The sequence below is a fragment of the Anomaloglossus baeobatrachus genome, chromosome 8 (genome assembly GCF_048569485.1).
Source record: "Anomaloglossus baeobatrachus isolate aAnoBae1 chromosome 8, aAnoBae1.hap1, whole genome shotgun sequence".
NCBI classification, from domain to species: domain Eukaryota; kingdom Metazoa; phylum Chordata; class Amphibia; order Anura; family Aromobatidae; genus Anomaloglossus; species Anomaloglossus baeobatrachus.
In genome coordinates this window covers 216,772,087-216,787,818 of record NC_134360.1, presented here as the reverse complement: position 1 = coordinate 216,787,818, position 15,732 = coordinate 216,772,087, and the positions used below count along the sequence as shown (strand labels likewise).

The window sequence follows — 15,732 nt, the reverse complement described above, 5'->3', positions numbered from 1 at the left end:
ACTTTCGGCCGTAACTGTATAGATTAGGTTGTTAGCTCCTGGGGGCACAGGCAAGATAGAATTTCAGCCATGTTCTTTATCGTATGCATTATAACTGCCACCATTCTTCCGGCCTATGTAACCCAGGAATAAAGCATATTGTTATTTTACCTCTTACCTCCTGACTTGAGTGTTATGAGAGTTTCAAGAATGAGTGTGTTCTAACGACCAGAGACAGACAGGGCGACTACCAGCCGAAGGCAAGGGTGCTAACTGTTCAGAGATAGAGCTGCTAATGGCCGAAGGCAGGATGGCTAACGGCAGGAGATAGGGCTGCTAACGGCCTGAGGCAGAACAGCTAATGGCAGGAAACAAGGTGGATACTGGCCAGAGACTAGGCGACTGTTCAGAGACAGAGCTGCTAACTGTTGGAGACAGGGTGTCTACCGGCCAGAGACAGGGTTACTACTGGCCAGAGGCAGAGCGACTACTGTCCGGAGACAGAACTGCTAACGGAGGCAGGACAGCTAACTGCTTGAATAAGGCGGCTACCGGCCAGAGACTGGGCAACTACCGGCCAGAGGCAGAGTGACTACTGTCCAGTGACAAAGCGATAACCGTCTGTAGACAGGGCTTCTAACGGCTGGAGGCAGAATGGCTAATGGCAGGAAACAAGGCGGCTACCAGCCGGAGGCAGACCATTAACTGTCCGAGTCAGGGCTGTTAAGGGTTGGAGGATGGACGGCTAATGACTGGACACAGGGCTGCTACCAGCCGGAGGTAGGCGGCTATCGGCTGGGGACAGGGCGGCTAATGGACCTTGTGACTAAGTGCAGTGTGCCATTGTTGTCATTCGCACTGAGACCACACACAATTGTTTTCTGCACATTTTTCTAGTGTGACTTAATTTGGAAACACTGACTGCAGATCCCGAGGTGAACGCGTGGAAATTGTAAGACAAATCTTGTGCAGCCGTAAAGTTCAACACTGATGAGTTTGTGGTGGGATTCATGGAGAGGCTGTGCTGTGGAGCTGGGGGGTGGTGGTTCTGACCACACCTGCTTCCTCCAGGATGTGAGAAAATCATCCTATGAAAATAAGTTTTCCACATTTGCCAGGGCTAAAATAAAGCTGTGCTCTGCAGCGATTGCAGCGGATACGAGGCGATCTGCTTGAATGAATGGTCTCCTGTGTTCTGAACCCGAGCTCCAGCCAAGAAGCGCCAGTGTTCCTGGGAGATGAATGGAATTCTTACTGGACGGGAAAAGTTACAAATATTCTATATCTCCCTCCTTAGCGCTGATATTACAGCACCAAGAAGATGTGGTGAATGATGGGGACTCACCTGACGGAGATACAACTGATCTACAACTGATGAGAAATGTACACAACATTATCACAAGCTCCAGATCAGGGCCGGCTCCAGGTTTTTGTGGGCCCCGGGCGAAAAAATCTCAGTGGGCCCCATCCACACGCAGACACGCACATACAGATACATATACATACAGGCATACGTACATATACATATTTAAAGAGAAATTCAGAAAAACACATAAAGAGACATAAATATATACACATTCACACACACATACACATTATAATAATAAATAATAAGTTTTATTTCTATAGCGCCAACATATTCCGCAGCGCTTTACAATTAAGAGGGGACATGTACAGACAATATGAGACAATACAAAATAACAAAATTAAGATACCAGGAGGAGTGAGGGCCCTGCTCGTAAGCTTACAGTCTATGAGGAAATAGGGGAGGCACAAAAGGTGAATGGGGGGAGAAAAGCTTGTCATATATGGTCCAGCCATCGATTTAATAGGGTATTCAAAAGCAGCTGCATGAACCCGTCGGTGAGAATTTATACAGGTACAGGGGACGAGAACTGGAACTAAGTTTTTTGAAGGGCAGAAAGGGACTAGATTAGATCAGGGCAGTGAGGTGATAGGCTAGTCTAAAGAAATGCGTTTTTAGGGCCCGCTTAAAGGTGTGGATGTTGGGAATTAATCGGATTTCTCTTGGTAGTGTGTTCCAGAGCATAGGTGCAGCTCGTGAGAAATCTTGAAGACGGGAGTGGGAGGTTCGAATTGTTGAGGATGTCAGTCTTAAGTCATTAGCAGAGCGGAGGGCACGGGTGGGGTGATAGACAGAGATGAGGGAGGAGATGTAGGGTGGTGCAGAACTGTGGAGAGCTTTGTAAGTGAGGGTGATAAGTTTATATTGGATTCTGTAACGGATAGGCAACAAGTGCAATGACTGGCAAAGAGCAGAGGCTTCAGTGAAGCGGTTGCAGAGGAAAATGATCCTGGCTGCGGAATTCAGAATGGATTGGAGAGGGGAGAGTTTAGTAACAGGGAGACCAATTAGTAAAGAGTTACAATAATCCAGGTGAGAATGAATGAGAGTGACAGTAAGGCCATGTGCCCACGGGACGCTCGTACCTGCGGATATATTCGCAGGTACGGCTGCATGTTTCCCGCAGCTGCCCGCCGGCATCTGCAGCTATTTTTAGCTGCGAGTTTCCAGCGGAATAGCTGCGGGAAACATGCGGAGTTTCACGCGATTTACCTGCGGACGTCCCGGCCTCTATCTCCATAGCGGAGGGCCGGGATCTCCGCAAGTAAATCTGCATGAATAATTGACATGCAGTTAGGTGCGGCTGAGGGATCTCCGCAGGAGATTCCGCAGCCGCACTTTCCGCAGCGTGGACACAGACACTCCCCATGTCCCATAAGGTAACATGGGGAGTGCCTGTACATGCTAGAACCTGCGGATTTATCTGGAAAATCCAGAAAAATCTGCAGGTTTTCCGCAGCAAACTCCGCAGCAAAAAGCTCCCGTGGGCACATGGCCTAAGAGTTTTTGCAGAGTCAACGGTAAGAAAAGGTTGAATTCTTGAGATGTTTTTGAGGTGGAAGTGACAAGAACGAGCAAGTGAACGGACGTGGGGAGTGAAGGAAAGATCGGAGTCAAATATAACCCCAAGACAGCGGGCGTGCTGCTGGGGCGTAATGGTAGAGCCACACACAGAAATGGTAATATTGGGTTTCGGAAGTTTAAGAGAGGGAGGAAACAGGAGAAGTTCAGTTTTATTAGAGATATTATTAATATGGGGAAGCCGGCAGCAGCTTCGCCTCCCCCGCTTGTCTCCCGTCCAGCTACTCCAGGGCATGTGGCTGTGCTGCACCAGATTGGTTGCCATCACTAACAGACATGGCCACACACAGACACTGCTGTACAGTCATGGCCAAAAGTTTTGAGAATGACACCAAAATTATATTTTCACATGATCTGTTGCCCTCTGGTTTCTAATTGTGTTTGTCTGATGTTTATATCACATACAGAAATATAATTGCAATCATATTATGAGTACCAAAAGGTTCTATTGACAGTTAGAATGAGTTAATGCAGCAAGTCAATATTTGCAGTGTTGACCCTTCTTCTTCAGGACCTCTGCAATTCTCCCTGGCATGCTCTCAATCTACTTCTGGACCAAATCCTGACTCATAGCTGTCCATTCTTGCATAAGCAATGCTTGCATTTTACCAGAATTTGTTGGTTTTTGTTTGTCCACCCGTCTCTTGATGATTGCCCACAAGTTCTCAATGGGATTAAGATCTGGGGAGTTTCCAGGCCATGGACCCAAAATCTCCATGTTTTGTTCCATGAGCCATTTAGTGATCACCTTTCCTTTATGGCAAGGTGCTCCATCATGCTGGAAAAGGCATTGTTGGGCGCCAAACTGCTCTTGGACAGTTGGGAGAAGTTGATCTTGGAGGACATTCTGGTACCATTCTTTATTCATGGCTGTGTTTTTAGGCAAGACTGTGAGTGAGCCGATTCCCTTGGCTGAGAAGCAACCCCACACGTGAATCGTTTCAGGATGCTTAACAGTTGGCATGAGACAAGACTGGTGGTAGCGCTCACCTCTTCTTCTCCTAATAAGCTGTTTTCCAGATGTCCCAAACAATCGAAAAGGGGATTCATCTGAGAAAATGACTTTACCCCAGTCCTCAGCAAGAGAGAGAGGGGAGCCAGCACGATCTGAAATTGGTATGCATCATATAAAAAGTGAAAATTCACAGATTTATTCCAACTGTACTACAATAAAAAAATGAGATTTTTAGCAAATAATTGATCAATTTTTTGAGCCACCCCTGCCAACGTCACGGCAAATCTCAATAGGGGGGTCCTACTCTACATTCTGTATTTCATGTGCCATGCGGCCTCCTAGATAAAGTTAAAAGCAGAACCATAATAGAGCACACATACCTGTAACCTGTGTATAACCGCTTCTATGTTGCAAAAAAGGCACTTGTGGATAGAGACCAGCCCAGGTCCCAGCATGTGGAGCAAGCTCTGCACCATACCAGGACTATATCAGAACTGATCCTCCCAGTGCCAAGCAGCAACCATTGATAAAGGCGGACCAGATCCAAGATGGTGCTTAATTAGCATTGCCTGTGGAAAGGGGTGAGGTAACTGAATCTGAACAGCTACCAACAGGAGGAATACATAGCAAACCAAAATCAGGCGTGCATGGCATGGTGGTGACCGGCCACCAGAATTTGTAGCATAACTACGACCAAACAGAGAGAGAGGGGTGGCTCAAAAAATTGATCAATTATTTGCTAAAAATCTCATTTTTTTATTATAGTACAGTTGGAATAAATTTGTGAATTTTCACTTTTTATATGATGCATGCCAATTTCAGATCGTGCTGGTTCCCTTTTTTTCTCTGTTTTGACCGTAGTTATGCTACAAATCTGGTGTCTGACCAACACCATACCATGCACGCCTGATTTTGGCTTGCAATATATTCCTCCTGTTGGTAGCTGTTCAGACTCAGTTACCTCACCCCTTTCCACAGGCAATGCTAATTAAGCACCATTCTTGGATCTGGTCCGCCTTTATCAATGGTTGCTGTTTGACACTGGGAGGATCAGTTCTGATATAGTCCTGGTATGTGTAGGGCTTGCTCCACATGCTGGGACCTGGGCTGGTCTCTATCCACAAGTGCCTTTTTTGCAACATGGAAGCGGCTATATACAGGTTGCAGGTATGTGTGCTCCATTATGGTTCTGCTTTTAACTTTATCTAGGAGGCCGCATGGCACATGAAATACAGAATGTAGAGTAGGACCCCCCTATTGAGATTTGCCGTGACGTTGGCAGGGGTGGCTCAAAAAATTGATCAATTATTTGCTAAAAATCTCATTTTTTTATTATAGTACAGTTGGAATAAATTTGTGAATTTTCACTTTTTATATGATGCATGCCAATTTCAGATCGTGCTGGTTCCCTTTTTTTCTCTGTTTTGACCGTAGTTATGCTACAAATCTGGTGTCTGACCAACACCATACCATGCACGCCTGATTTTGGCTTGCAATATATTCCTCCTGTTGGTAGCTGTTCAGACTCAGTTACCTCACCCCTTTCCACAGGCAATGCTAATTAAGCACCATTCTTGGATCTGGTCCGCCTTTATCAATGGTTGCTGTTTGACACTGGGAGGATCAGTTCTGATATAGTCCTGGTATGTGTAGGGCTTGCTCCACATGCTGGGACCTGGGCTGGTCTCTATCCACAAGTGCCTTTTTTGCAACATGGAAGCGGCTATATACAGGTTGCAGGTATGTGTGCTCCATTATGGTTCTGCTTTTAACTTTATCTAGGAGGCCGCATGGCACATGAAATACAGAATGTAGAGTAGGACCCCCCTATTGAGATTTGCCGTGACGTTGGCAGGGGTGGCTCAAAAAATCGATCAATTATTTGCTAAAAATCTCATTTTTTTATTATAGTACAGTTGGAATAAATTTGTGAATTTTCACTTTTTATATGATGCATGCCAATTTCAGATCGTGCTGGTTCCCTTTTTTTTCTCTGTTTTGACCGTAGTTATGCTACAAATCTGGTGTCTGACCAACACCATACCATGCACGCCTGATTTTGGCTTGCAATATATTCCTCCTGTTGGTAGCTGTTCAGATTCAGTTACCTCACCCCTTTCCACAGGCAATGCTAATTAAGCACCATTCTTGGATCTGGTCCGCCTTTATCAATGGTTGCTGTTTGACACTGGGAGGATCAGTTCTGATATAGTCCTGGTATGTGTAGGGCTTGCTCCACATGCTGGGACCTGGGCTGGTCTCTATCCACAAGTGCCTTTTTTGCAACATGGAAGCGGCTATATACAGGTTGCAGGTATGTGTGCTCCATTATGGTTCTGCTTTTAACTTTATCTAGGAGGCCGCATGGCACATGAAATACAGAATGTAGAGTAGGACCCCCCTATTGAGATTTGCCGTGACGTTGGCAGGGGTGGCTCAAAAAATTGATCAATTATTTGCTAAAAATCTCATTTTTTTATTATAGTACAGTTGGAATAAATTTGTGAATTTTCACTTTTTATATGATGCATGCCAATTTCAGATCGTGCTGGTTCCCTTTTTTCTCTGTTTTGACCGTAGTTATGCTACAAATCTGGTGTCTGACCAACACCATACCATGCACGCCTGATTTTGGCTTGCAATATATTCCTCCTGTTGGTAGCTGTTCAGACTCAGTTACCTCACCCCTTTCCACAGGCAATGCTAATTAAGCACCATTCTTGGATCTGGTCCGCCTTTATCAATGGTTGCTGTTTGACACTGGGAGGATCAGTTCTGATATAGTCCTGGTATGTGTAGGGCTTGCTCCACATGCTGGGACCTGGGCTGGTCTCTATCCACAAGTGCCTTTTTTGCAACATGGAAGCGGCTATATACAGGTTGCAGGTATGTGTGCTCCATTATGGTTCTGCTTTTAACTTTATCTAGGAGGCCGCATGGCACATGAAATACAGAATGTAGAGTAGGACCCCCCTATTGAGATTTGCCGTGACGTTGGCAGGGGTGGCTCAAAAAATTGATCAATTATTTGCTAAAAATCTCATTTTTTTATTATAGTACAGTTGGAATAAATTTGTGAATTTTCACTTTTTATATGATGCATGCCAATTTCAGATCGTGCTGGTTCCCTTTTTTTCTCTGTTTTGACCGTAGTTATGCTACAAATCTGGTGTCTGACCAACACCATACCATGCACGCCTGATTTTGGCTTGCAATATATTCCTCCTGTTGGTAGCTGTTCAGACTCAGTTACCTCACCCCTTTCCACAGGCAATGCTAATTAAGCACCATTCTTGGATCTGGTCCGCCTTTATCAATGGTTGCTGTTTGACACTGGGAGGATCAGTTCTGATATAGTCCTGGTATGTGTAGGGCTTGCTCCACATGCTGGGACCTGGGCTGGTCTCTATCCACAAGTGCCTTTTTTGCAACATGGAAGCGGCTATATACAGGTTGCAGGTATGTGTGCTCCATTATGGTTCTGCTTTTAACTTTATCTAGGAGGCCGCATGGCACATGAAATACAGAATGTAGAGTAGGACCCCCCTATTGAGATTTGCCGTGACGTTGGCAGGGGTGGCTCAAAAAATTGATCAATTATTTGCTAAAAATCTCATTTTTTTTTATTATAGTACAGTTGGAATAAATTTGTGAATTTTCACTTTTTATATGATGCATGCCAATTTCAGATCGTGCTGGTTCCCTTTTTTTCTCTTTCTTTTTTTTCTCTTTTTTTCCCAGTCCTCAGCAGTCCACTCCCTGTACCTTTTGCAGAATATCAGTCGGTCCCTGATGTTTTTTCTGGAGAGAAGTGGCTTCTTTGCTGCCCTCCTTGAAACCAGGCCTTGCTCAAGCAGTCTCCGCCTCACAGTGCGTGCAGACACTCACACCAGCCTGCTGCCATTGCTGAGCTAGCTCGGCACTGCTGGTAGTCCGATCCCGCAGCTGAAACAGTTTTAAGATACGGTCCTGGCGTTCATGGGCACCCTGGAGCCTTTTTGGCAACAATGGAAGCTCTCTCCTTGAAGTTCTTGATGATGCGATAGATTGTTGACTGAGGTGCAATCTTTGTAGCTGCGATACTCTTCCCTGTTAGGCCATTTTTGTGCAGAGCAATGATGGCTGCACGTGTTTCTTTAGAGATAACCATGGTTAACTGAAGAGAAACAATGATACCAAGCACCAGCCTCCTTTTAAAGTGTCCAGTGGTGTCATTCTTACTTAATCATGACTGATTGATCGCCAGCCCTGTCCTCATCAACACCCACACCTGTGTTAATGGAACAATCACTTAAACAATGTTAGCTGCTCCTTTTAAGGCAGGAATGTAATGATGTTGAAATGTATTTTGGGGGGTTGAAGTTCATTTTCTTAGCCAATATTGACTTTGCAAGTAATTGCTGTTAAGCTGATCACTCTTTATGACATTCTGGAGTATAGGCAAATTGCCATTAGAAAAACTTAAGCAGTAGACTTTGTAAAAATTAATATTTGTAGCATTCTCAAAACTTTTGGCCATGACTGTATATACATCACAGGAGAGGCTGGGGACATACACATTACTGAAGAGGGGGCATACAGCTCCAGAGGGGGGAATACAGCTCTGAGGGGTATACAGCACTGCATTGGAGGGGAACATACAGCTCTAGGTGGGTAAACAGCACTGGGGTTGAAAGGACATAGAGCTCTGGGGGGGTATAGAAGTATGCAGCCCCCACATTCCTCCATATAACATAATGCATCCATATTGCTCCACATAATTTAATGCAGCCTCATATTACTCAATATAATGCACCCGCAGATTCCTCCATAGTGTTTTGCAGCCCCCATAGTCATCTATATAGAATAATGCACCAAATATTCATCCATATAATATAATGCACCAAATATTCATTCATATAATATAATGCACCAAATATTCATCCATATAATATAATGCACCCCAGATTGCTCCACATAATATAATGCAGCCCCCTTGTAGCAGCACCCGTGCAGCAGCCCCCATGCAGCAGCCCCCATGCAGCCCCCCATGTAGAAGCACTATGCAGCCCCCCATGTAGAAGCACTATGCAGCCCCTCATGTAGAATCACTATGCAGGCCCCCAATGTAGAAGCACTATGCAGGCCCCCCATGTAGAAGCACTATGCAGCCCCATGTAACAGCACTATGTAACCCCCTGTAGTAGCATTATGCTGCCCCATGTAGCAGCATTATGCAGCCCTATAGTCGTCTGGCCACCGTGATCAATACATACTCCCTTCCTCCTCATTCCCCCGCTGCTCCGGTCTCCTCGTCAGCGTGTCCACTGTTCTGACGCTTTGACACCTCAGGACACAGGCGCCCACAGTAATGACATCATCGCGCTCCTCTGTACTGAGCTGTCAGAGGCTGAGCGCAGACAGACGCTGCAGGAGAATGATGAGAGAGGCAGCGCACTGCTCCCTCTTATCATCATTGCATTCAATTGTATCGGCATCTGCGATGCTGATACAATTAAAAGTGCGATCCTCAGCGGGGGGCCTGCGGGAGGTAAGGGAGGCCGGTGCAGCACTGGCATTGGGCCTTGCATACCAGGGCATGTTACGGGGTGTTACCACTACGCAGAGCATCTGACGGAGTGTTCCTGGCACTCAGAGTGTCTTACAGGGTATTTCTAGTTTGTGAAACATCTTATGGAGTGTTCCCAGTACACCTCAGGTCTTGTCGTGTGTTCTCTGCATGCAGCGCTTCTTGTGGGGTGTTGCCGGTGCGTATAGGGTTTTATGGTACTCCACGTGTCTTTTTGAATGCTCCCGATATTTGAAGCATCTTATGTTGTGTTGCCAGAACGTGGAGCGACTTACGGGGGTGTTCCCGGTATGCGGAGCATCGTACGGGGTGTTTCCAATATGCAAAACATCTTAGTAGGTATTCCTACTTCGTGGAGCGTCTTAGCGTCGTGGAGCGTGGTTCCCAGGATGTGGAGCGTCTAACAAGGTGTTTCGGATACAAGGAGCATCTTGTGTTGTGTTTCTGGTATGCAGAGGCTTTTTTTGGGGTGCTACCGGTATGCGGTAAGTCTTGTGGGGTGTTATTGTTATTCTTTAGTTCTTGTTTGGTGTCGCTGGTATGTTGACAGTCTTGTGGGGTGCTCCTGGTGTTAAGGAGGGCTATTGGATCACATACTTAATTAAACTTGAGATGTAGGGGATTGTGGGAAATCACCGATGAAACTTATTATTTCACTTAACATTGTTTGTTCAGATACATACATGTGATACAGATCAAACATGGCTGCCTCTTCCTGTCCTCTACATCCTGCCCTGGTATGCAAGGAATGCAGGGAATATCCAGATGTAAGAAGATCACCATATAAGGAGAAGACCCAAAAGCTAACCTAGAGGACCAACCCACTGATGACCTCATGGACCAACCCACTGATGACCTCATGGACCAACCCACTGATGACCTCATTGACTAATCCACTGATGACCTCATTGACTAATCCACTGACCACCAATGGACACATCTGAACATGCCCACTGTAGAGCTGACCACGCTCCTTTTCCTTGTTTATACAAGTCGATGCTCTGTTGACATAAACTCTCTTGGAGCCGCGCCATACTCTGATCAAGGAGAGGTTACATCTGACTGTCTGATGTTATTCTTCTGTGCATGCACTTGATCCACACCAATTAGGTCAGAAGAAGGCAACTAGTAAACATTTCAAAGTGTCCACCCCAACACTGGTATGCAGCGGGTCTTGTGGGGTGTTCCATGTATAGATCAGGTCTTGTGTGGTGTCTCCGGTATACGGAGACTCTTGTGTTGTGTTTCCAGTATGACAAGAGTCTTCTGAGGTGCCTCCGGTATAGAATAGAATATTCTAATAATAGTATAGAATAGAAAGGTAGCTGAACATGCAGAGCATTTTCCTGGGTAGCTGTAGAGGAGTCTGAGCGCCCACACGGTCCCCTGTCCACCCACAATGGACACATGATCCTCAGATGTGACCCCTGCAGCTGTGGTCATCCGAGGAGTCCCATATTCCATCACGTGGATGGCCTGGTGAAGAGACAGAAGCTGGTTATACTATGGGAAGAAAACCAGCCAGCAGAGGCAATGTGAGGAGGAAACATGCAGCTGGCATGTGGATGTGACATGGCCTTCTTCATGGCAACAGGAAGCCTCACCTAATTATACAGCGGACAGTGAGTTATCAGCGGGAGGGCCATCTTGTAGCGTCATCTTATGATTGGTTCATGTAAATAAGGCCTGAAGTGCTTCCAGCCTTAGCTTCAAGTGAAGACGCAGTGACCTCCACTGTGACCTTCACAGTGACCTCTACAGTAACCACTGCAATACCCTCCGCTGTGACCTTCACAATGACCTCCACTGTCATCTTCAGAGTGACCTCTGCAGTGACCTTCACAGTGACGTCTGCAGTGACCTTCACATTGACCTATGCAGTGACCTCCATCGTGACCTCTGCAGTGTCCTCCAGAGTAAACTGCACAGTGACTTTCACAGTGACCTTCAGTCAGCTCACCAATAACCCTCACAGTAACCTTCGCAGTAACTTCTCCTGTAACCTTCACAGTGACCTCCACAGTAACCTCTGCTGTGACCTCCAAAGTAACCTCCGCAGTGACATTCACAGTAACCTTCACAGTAACCTCCGCAATGACCTCTGCTGTGACCTTCACAGTGACCTCCACAGTAACCTTCACAATAACCTCCACAGTGACCTCCACAGCAACCTTCACAGTGACCTCCACAGTGATCTCTGCTGTAACCTTTGCAGTGACTTTCACAGTGACCTCCGCATTGACCTCCACAGTGAAGTTCACAGTAACCTCCTTTAACATCTGTTTGTTGGTTGAATCCCTACAGAAGTGGAGACCACTCAAGGCAAAGTCCTGGAATTGAGGTGCCAACCATGAGGTATGGAAAAGCTTCATGATGACAGGTGAAGTGAGCTGTGGTGCCTCCTGCCCCACATCCCCATGCTGATGGGCTCCAGAGAGCAGACCAGCACTGCAGAGACTGCTCCAGTCCTACGACCCACAGAGTCCATTGGTGTGAGTTAAAGATGGAGTAATTCTGCCCTGGTACTGAGGAGCTGCATGGGTGACAGTCCGCAGACTTGGCGCTGCCATTAAGCTGACGGTTGTGTGGGCGACATTTTATAGAATTCTGTAATAAGCGGGTATTAACCCCTGCAGTGCGAGAGACACTGACTGCTGGCAAACTTCTCATTGGGCAGGCACTCTAAGAAGGAAGGGTTAAATTGCTTTCAAACGAGGCGAGAAGCTACTGTGGGGATATCCAGGGACGGCGCTGACTCACGCTGCTATTTCTGCTGTATTGCGCCATCCGTTCAGATGAACGAGCACATCGACCACGCTCCAGCAAAGACCGCTGCAGGAATCACAGCTGTGATCCTTGTGCACCCCCCAACCACAAGAAGAAAATCACCAGAAGGATTCAGCAAGCAGAACCAGAGGCCGGAAAATGGAGAAAATTACCCACCGCTCTGCATTGGCCGGACAGACATGAAAACTCATCTAGTCTCACTCCAATCCGATCCTGGGATCCATTCTGATGGTCTAAACATACAATTCTATAATAACCACTGCTAGAAAATAGGAGAGATCCTCCCCCATATACCGTAACCCCCAAAACAAGTGCAGTCTCTGTGTACATACATTACTGATCCTGAGTTACTTCCTGTATTATACTCCAGAGCTGCACTCACTATTCTGCTGGTGTAGTCACTGTGTACATTTATTACTGATCCTGAGTTACCCCCTGTATTGTACTCCAGAGCTGCACTCCCTATTCTGCTGATGCAGTCACTGTGTACATGCATTACATTACTGATCCTGAGTTACATCCTGTATTATACTCCAGAGCTGCACTCACTATTCTGCTGGTGCAGTCACTGTGTACATACATTACTGATCCTGAGTTACTTTATTATACTCCAGGTCTGCACTCACTATTCTGCTGGTGCAGTCACTGTGTACATACATTACATTACTGATCCTGAGTTACATCCTGTATTATACTCCAGAGCTGCACTCACTAATCTGCTAGTGCAGTCACTTTGTACATACATTACTGATCCTGAGTTACTTCCGCTATTATACTCCAGAGCTGCACTCACTATTCTGCTGGTGCAGTCACTGTGTACATACATTACTGATCCAATACTGATCCTGAATTACATTCTGTATTATTCTCCAGAGCCGAACTCACTATTTTGCTTGTGCAGTTACTGTGTACATACTCTGAGTTAAATATACCCATTCTATGCCATTGTAACTCCAAATTAATAAGATTTTTTTTTTTTTTTCAAGCGCTTGGAGAAATCAATGCTGCACAAACTTGCTTTGTGGTGTACTGAAGGTTTCTGCTTTATTACATCATGTGACCAGTTTATATAGTACCTCAAACAAAGAAATAACTTCTCAGAACTATGCACCAATAAGAGCCACAGAGGTGTGTATAGAAATGTGAAACGTCCCGCCCATCAGTGTTAGCTGAACCCTAATGGATTTCTTTTTGTCTAGGTTCCGTATCCTACGACCAGTTCTTTAACAGGATTTCCCTTACATGTGGACCTGATTACCTTTTTCTATAACACAGAGTAGCACTTTTACAGCTACATATACCAACACGCAAGACAATACCAGTTATATACAGGTGTGTGTTATCCATGAAAATAACTTAAACCCTTTGAACTAATTGTTTAGTACAGGACAGATAATGTTTCTCCCACCATGAGTCCTTGTTTGCATTTAGTTCCTGCAACCATTGTTCCCTTATTTTGGCTATTTCTCCTATATCAGGCCCAATCTGAAGATATCCCATAAGGTCCTATGTGAGATGGTCCAGCACTATGTGTGTTGTGACTATCATTCTGCTGGTGATATGACTCTATACAGCGGCTGTTGTGTCCAGATGGGTTTTCCCTCAAGCTTCATGGAAGTTTCTGTGGTTAGGAGAAACTGGATCAGCCCATCTAGTCTTGGCTCATGGCTCTTTCTCGCTTGTCTTTTTAGGATCACCCAGTCTTCTGGCTTGAGACCATGTGCTACTGGCTCTGATTTAGCATCTGGAATTGGAGAATACACTTGCTTATCACACTATTTAGTTAATTATATAAGACTCGAACATCCCCGGTCACTATATCCTGATGAATCTGTAGGAAACATAATCATATTCTAGGTGTTAAAAAAAAAAATCTTCTATAGAGAAAACAAAGGAAAGAAAACAAAAGATGCATTATGTCCAAGACTTGCCAGTTTCCACCTTTCACCTTCTGTATTTTTACCTTGACTGTCCCATTCAGCCTTTCCACTGCTATGTGGAGGGTGAGGAGCGTGGAAATCGGCTAATCCCCAGATACTGTAAAGGCCCTGTCACACACGAGATCGCTAACGGGATCGTTGCTGAGTCACAGTTTCTGTGACACAGCAGCGGTCTCGTTATGTGTGACACCTACCAGCGATCAGGCCCCTGCTGTGAGATCGCTAGTCGTTGCTGAATGGTTGGGACCATTTTCTTCAAAGGGGATGTCCTGCTGGGCAGGTCACATCGCTGTGTTTGACGCCTACCAACGACCTCCTAACACGGTCCCAACGCCCGCCGAGATTGTTATACAGGTCGCTCATTGTTCCTGCATCGTTGGTAAGGTCTGACTGTGTGACATCTCACAAGCGACCTCCCAGCGACTTACCAGCGATCCTTATCAGGTCGAATCGTTGTCGGGATCGCTGGTAAGTCGTTGTGTGTGACTGGGCCTTAAGATCTCTCCAATCACCTTTAATATGCACTTTTACCACTTCTGGAACCTCATTTTTACATACGACCTCCATCGTGTGCTTTTCAGCAATAACGTCATTGTTCGCACTAGATATGCCTCAGATCAAGCCTGGAAAGAAAGTTACACAACACACACAAACTTTTCACACAGCAGTCCTCAAATCAGAGGGAGGCCACTTAAATAATAATATAGAATAGCAATTTTAAGAGGCTAAAATATAACTTTTAATCCTGTTCACATTAAAAGCCTAGATCAGGTATATGAGTAACCAAAAGCTCCTTGGATTGCTGACAATTTCAGCCTGGATTGTATATCCAGGGAGCCGATAAACATATAAGAAAATTAACAGAAAAACACAACATACATAACAAATATTTGAGTGCCTAATTTTACACACAAAAGGACAGTGGCCCAATATATGAGTACAAAAAAAATGTCAAAAATCTAATATATAAAGCTGAGTGAGTGTGTGTGTGTGTGTGTGTGTGTGTGTGTGTGTGTGTGTGTGTGTGTGTGTGTGTGTGTGTGTGTGTGTGTGTGTGTGTGTGTGTGTGTCCGGGATTGGCATCTACACCGTCGCAGCTACAGCCACAAAATTTTGCACACTCACACTTCTGGACCCCGACAGCGTCATAGGCTATGTTTTGAGGGGAAATTTTAACCACGTGCTTTACAGTTATTCACCAAAAAACCTGCCTCCATTAAAGCGAATGGAGCTGGGAGCCACAGTGCAGCCAGAACTTCAGAAGAATGCGCTGCCACGTCCTTAAATGGAATGTTGGCGTGTCACAATGCAGTTAGGGAAAGAGACAGACACCGACAGGGAAAGAGGCAGACACAGACAGGGTAAGAAACAGACATAGACAGGGTAAGAGACAGACACAAAGAGACAGATTGACAGGGAAAGAGACAGATAGGGAAAGAGAGAGACAGGTTAAGAGACAGACACAGACAGGTAAAGAGACAGACACAGACAAAGAGACAGACACAGGGAAACAGACAGACAGGGAAAGAGAGGGAAAGAGACAGACAAGGTAAGA

The 15,732-nt window shown here is 45.6% G+C and overlaps 1 protein-coding gene across 2 annotated transcripts in view; it reads left to right on the top strand.

Moving 5' to 3' along the window:
* TSPAN1 (tetraspanin 1) overlaps nt 1–15,732 on the top strand; it is a 245,767-nt gene that overhangs the window by 111,911 nt on the left and 118,124 nt on the right. The gene's annotated exons all lie outside the window — the stretch shown is intronic.